This window comes from Brassica oleracea, chromosome C8, assembly GCF_000695525.1.
Source record: "Brassica oleracea var. oleracea cultivar TO1000 chromosome C8, BOL, whole genome shotgun sequence".
Classification (NCBI taxonomy): Eukaryota; Viridiplantae; Streptophyta; class Magnoliopsida; order Brassicales; family Brassicaceae; genus Brassica; species Brassica oleracea.
In genome coordinates, this window is record NC_027755.1 from 10,320,566 (window position 1) to 10,327,020 (window position 6,455).

The 6,455-nt window shown below is 31.8% G+C and overlaps 1 pseudogene; it reads right to left on the reverse strand.

Moving 5' to 3' along the window:
- Window positions 1-666: 666 nt before the first annotated feature.
- On the reverse strand, window positions 667-3,034 carry LOC106308624 (annotated as a pseudogene).
- Between the last annotated feature and the right edge of the window lie 3,421 nt (window positions 3,035-6,455).

The following is a 6,455-nucleotide window of genomic DNA, read 5'->3' on the forward strand; positions in this document are numbered from 1 at the left end:
GCGCCTCTCGACTGCTGTAGATCTTGGCTTCTCCATTGAATTTATCTTTCTCCATCACCATTTCTATATCAACGAGAAGGAATTCGATGTTTGATAAATCTTAAAATTCAATCAGAAATAGGGTTTGTGATTATAGAACTTGACTAACAATTAAGCTATAAAACAAACTAGGCTATGAATATTGATAGTTTTGTGACGAGTACATAGGGTACTTGATAATAAAGAAGATTGTATGTAAAATGGTCTATCATTCCTTTTGGAAACCGAAGGTTAAATCAAACGTAAACTGGACATAAAAATACCGGGATTCAAGTATAAAACATCGCCTATACATCAGCTTAGCTTAAGAGAACAGCACTTAGGAGAATTTAGCTTATAGCTAACTTAACCTAGGCAATCTTCTCCGATTACTTTGTTCACTTTGCTCTTAGACGAACTTTACAAAAAGGTTTACTTTGTCCAATACATTAAAAGACTTTACATATTTTCTGTCTTTTTGATTCATTGTATTTTTGTGTGATTAATTCTGGACCCTAAAACCCACACTGAGTATTTGAATATGTAAATTAGGGAAGAAATAACTAGGACACAAACTTCCTAGAAAACATGTAATCAGATATGAGTTGACAAAAATAGTTATATTGATCACTCTTTTAACTTATGGGATCACTCTTTAACCATATGCTCACTATCTTCTACCAAGTGTGGATTGGATCCCGCCAAGGCATGCTCCAATACTTTTCCTCTCTTCAAATCTTGACTTCTTCTTCGGTTCGATTCAAGTGTTATAAGCAGAGCTGTTATATCAGCAGGACTGACTCCACCCACTCTGCTTGCCTGCCCGATCGTCTGCGGTCTCACCTGAAATTTTATAGTGATTCATAACATCAGACTCGATAAGCTATATAGAACAAAGCATTATTCGTCTACTCAAATGTCCTTAAACACACACCTTTGATAGTTTCTCACGCCCTTCATGGGATAGAGTTGTCATCCAAAAGTAATCCAAATCCTCTGGAAGTCGTCTATGTTCTTGCTGGGCCATCTATTAAAGGATATTATTTGATTTTTTTTTTCAATTCATGTCCATATATCCAAAGCAGGTGAGGAGCTTTTAATGGACAAAACATACCTGCTGCAGCTGATTTTGCTGGCGCAGAATGAAGCCTTCATATTTTATATCGATCTCTACACACTCTTTCTCCATTCTAGACAATGTCTCATTTCCAAAACCATGCTTTTCAAGTATGTTGTAGTGGACATGGGGTTTCTTGAGTAGACTCTCTAGTGTCGCTGATTCTTTGACTGGCTGAGAAGACACCTCGGTAACTTCAGTAGCCAAATCGCCCCCTCCACCTGTAAGCAAACATATCATCAAAATCTCTGAAGGCGCCAACACAATTTGCCAGATTTTAATATGTTTTCTTTGCGAGACAGTGAACTCCACGTGTTATAACAGTGATCAGTCAAAAATAAAACCTGAAATCCTGACAGTTTTCAGTTTGGTCTTCTCTTCTGAAATCCTTGCATGCTTCTCTTGGTATATAACTTCCAACGTCTATCATCTATTAATCCAAGTTCACGCCCCAGAGGCGTCAGTCGACTATCCGCTTTATCAAATCGAAGAAGAAGCCTATGTTCTGAACGGCTGTCAATGAGAAGAGAACATATTTTATCAAACAAACATAACTTTTGATCAAGAGCTTTAGAAGTTAAACAAGTCAATGGCCATAGAGCAGCTCAAGAAAACTTCCAAGTCTTTTATTAGTTTAAATGAAACTATATACAGCAAGAGATTGCCAGATCGGTTATCTCTAACCAACACATAATTCAGAAACTAGTGTGAATTATTCCTCTTGAATTTATGAAGAAGAGAACTAGGATAATGAACAACAAGAAAATTAAATGTAACTTGCCTTGTTAGCATGCGGTATGGCTCTCTGAGATCCTTGGTGACTAAATCATCAATCAAAGTACCTATATAACTGCTTTCACTCTCAAGAACAACGTACTTCTTAACATCAGAATGTCTGGCAGCATTGATTCCAGATATTATACCCTATATTTCAATAAATAACAGACATTGGTTCAATGATACATAACAGCGGTTTTCATCATTAAAGAAATTAAAGTGTGCTACAGATCAATCACCTGTGCGGCAGCTTCTTCGTAACCAGTTGTGCCGTTGAGCTGACCAGAGAAGAAAAGACCTTCAATTTTCTTCGTCATAAGTGACCTTGAACACTGATGAGCTGGCAAATAATCATACCCAACAGCATAGGCAGGCCTTAGCATGGCGCAATTTTCGAGTCCTGGAAAGCTTCTTAGAAGTGGCAGCTGGAGATTCTCCGGCATACCAGTTGAAAATCCGTATGGAAAAATTACAACTCGATAAGAATGATACTTAAAATATCAATGCATAGATTAGCCATTGGGTACTTAGCAAACAAGCTAAGATATCTGCTCTAGTCTCGAAAACTTAACTTATAGACCCTCACATTAAACTACAGACAACTTCAGAGTAGTAAAAAACTTCAGGCTTGCTCTAACTATCAATAAAGAACATTCCTGAACCATATGTTTTAGATATTTTCATACAGACACAAGCTAGATTCCTTTCTTCATCCTTAGGTTTCACACTTTTTCCCTACCAGAGATGATTAACAGTTAGAGAAATCATAACTAAGGCATGCGTCAACCTGCACATAGATCTCTGGAACATCTCGGCCCTCTGGTTCCAGGAATATTTGATGCGACTCTTTGTCTTTAAACCAAACAGTCTGAAACCAAATAAGATATACAGAGTATAAAATTTACTTAATCAAAAGTAGTTTATGAGAAAGATGGTTCGACATTTTTTATGTACCGAATGTAGAAAAAAAGTCAGTGCAAGATTTTAAAATGATTACTGTTGTGTTACTCCTACAGAGCCTAACCTCAACCCATTTTTCTTCCTATTCCTTTTGGATATCTTCTTGATTCTATCACAAAAACTCATCCGCCCCATTGATCTCTTCCATCCCCTTCTACACATGCTTACGCTAGGCTTTAACTAATATGTATCATTATTAGTGACTTACTACGTGATTTCCCACGGGTATATATATTTCTAAAGTAAATATGCTATAATAATTGATTTCTATTTACTTTTAATTTTAAATTAATTTATAATTTGTATGCATTATTTATATTAATAATATTATATTACTTTAATTATACATATGATTTTATATATGTTATATCTAATCGGCTTTGTTGTTTTTACAATCGATTTAGTTATCATTTGGGTAAATTGGATTGCATCTCTAAATTCAACGGTAGTATTTTTTATTCTATATATTAAAATTTTGATTAATTTCTTATTTTCATTTAGGTGGTTGTTGTCTTAGATATGTAAATATATTTTATGAAGATTATGTATAACTTAAGATATATTGTGTTTAGAATTAAATAAAAAATAAAGTAAAGTGTCTAATTCCAAATTACATAAATTAATATAACGATAATATTCTAAAGTATCATGCATATATATAAATTTTACAAAAGAACTAAACTGTAACAGTTGGTTAATATTTTTTATTTTTATTTTTAATATGTTTTGAGTTGTCCTATCATTTATATTTATAAAATAAATTACTATTCTTATAAAATTATATATTCTTATTGTAGTTAAATCTATGATTTTAGATATAAGTTGGATTAGTTGAGTCACTCATGTTGTGAGTATATTGAGTTACATATATTCTTTCAAATTCAAAATGAAGTATAATTATTTTTATTATAATAGTCAAATCAGATCAATTTTATTTATCATTTAAATGTGCATGTATTTTCATAATATTTATCGGATTACATGATGATGTTTAAAAAAAATATATTAGAAAATAAAGCGATGATCAATAGGAAGTTACATACATACGTATCTGACATTTTTGGAAAGTCATGAACACATATCAATATTTACAATAATTAATATTTTATAAATTCTAAATAACTTTATGCCTTTGATTTATGGAATGGAAACTGAAATTTATTTTAAATAATCTTAAAATGAGAATTTAGATTCGCTTTGGTATTTTAACATTAAATTTAAAGGCAAATTTAATATTAAGAAAGTAAATAAATTTAATAATGATAAAATATAATATATCTACCTCATTAAAATATTTTGTAACTATTTGATCAAACGATGTTTATTTTTAAAATTTATTTTTAGTTTATTTAATATTTCTTAAAAATAAGCAGTAAACAAAATTGTGATTGTATTTGAAAATAATATTATATAAGTAAAATATAATTTATCGATATATTTTCTATAATTGAATGATATTATAGTCCACTAAATATATGAAAAAAATTAAAACATTTCAGTAATACTAATTATCAACTATTTTTAGTCAATTAAACATATATCAGTTTATGTTGCTTAATTATTTTATGTAATCATCTAAGAAAATAGATAGATATCTAAATATTTCTATTACTTTAAATTTTTTATTGTTTAAAATTATGTTTTAAAAGAAATAATATTTCTTTTCTAATATCAAGATTATCTGTGTAAATTATTTTTAATATAATCACATTATATACAAATTTATATATTTTCATCTAAGAAAAAATATATATAAAGAAAGTATTTTATTACTTCAAAAGTATATTTTATGTTATTTTAAAATATTTTTTAAATTTAATATTATTATTTTGTGAACTTTTCCTTTTTTATGAAATCATATTATATATACATATATTTTTCTTCTTTCAATTTGTTTTTTTTTCTTTATAAAAAAAATTACTTTTTTATTATATGTATATGTTTTTGGAAAATTTTAAAAAGGAAACTAAAGAAAATAAATAAATAATCGTACATTAAATGTAATATTTTTAATTCATTAAGGGTATCAGTGTCGTGAGAGCGACACATAAGAAACTGATTTCTCAAATAATATTATAGAGATCAGCATATGTGTGCATGTTGGTGCTCTTGAGTACGGGACTAAGAGCTGAATCTTCAAGCTCTGCGATTTCAGATTTGTTGTGATGCGACAAACTGTGATGTTGTGTTTGTAGGACCTCTCTCAAGTCTGGTCTCAAGTTTGAGGTTATGTTTGCCTCCTTGCCTCGGTTCTACCGGCTCGGTTCTATATGTGCTTTGTTTTTATGTTTTATAAAGTGGTTCTTGGTTGATTAAGCTAGTTCTGGTTCTGCTTCACGGTGCTTTTGGAAGTTTCTAATGGTGGTCAAGCTTTGTTTTGGATAATACTTTCCTCTCCGTTTACGACTGGGCAAGTATTTTGGTTTCTTCGACTTCCGATTTCAACAGTAGGAGAAATAGAAGACTATATTCACTAGACTAAGACATGTTTCTGGCGACGAGTTTCCTTCACGTTCAAGTTGAGCTCTACTCAAGCTGCTAGTGTGGATAAAAGCAGGGAATTCAGCTGTGAAATAAAATTAATTTTGGACAGTGCAGTCTCCTTTGTATCTCAATAAACCTTTGTTTGGGATAGGCTCTCAAAGATTTTCGAATCAGGCAAGTGATTATAGAATCTTCCTCTACAGAAACAATGGAAGCTATCCTCCACCCAAAGAAGTTTCCAGCGTTGAGGTCTCTGATCTATGCTATCACTCAGACATAAATGGCTTCAATGAATGGAGTGTGGAAAATGTTTCTGCTGAGGGGAACAGAGTTGCTCTATCCATCGCTAATAGTGTCACAAGTGGCTGATATCATTCAAATTAAGCTAAGCAGTGAATTACTCTCTCAAATAAGAGGTTCAGTTGTAGTACTTAGGGTTCGAATCCACAGGGAGCTAGGGAACCTAATAAATCTAATCAGAATTGTTAAGCCAGGTGGTTTAATTATTTAAATGTAAAGTTGCAGTTATTGAGCAAGTAATTGCTCGATTGATTGGTTTAGATTTTGGTGCTTAAAAGGAAATAGCTAGACTAACGGTTTATATTCAGGAAATTTGGAATTATAATCCTATAGATGCCTAACAAGTTGCATGCATGATATTGTAGAGCTCAACACTTATAAACGAACCAATAGGCTCTCGCTTTCTAGGTTCGTCTATTGACCAGTGTCGATCGATGATTCTATATGAATATCGATCGATGCACTATTCGAAACGTCGACCGATTATTCTATTTGAATATCGATCGACGCTATTGGTCAAGCGTTAATGCGCGGGTTGAATATGCTCACTAAGCTCACTAGATCAGCTCTTGCCTTACTCTAGCAAGTCTTAGCTCAATTATAATGGTTTCAGGATGAGATGAAAGCTATCGCTTATATCTACCAATGCTATGGCAAGTTCTAGGTAGCTAATCTAGAATCAGGAATTAATGACAATCATAAAGATTAATATCACAACTTAGCAATCTATAGTTGGGGCAAATCCCTCATAACCTATTTAAACCCTAAAATCTAACAAGAGAACTACTCAGACATGGCC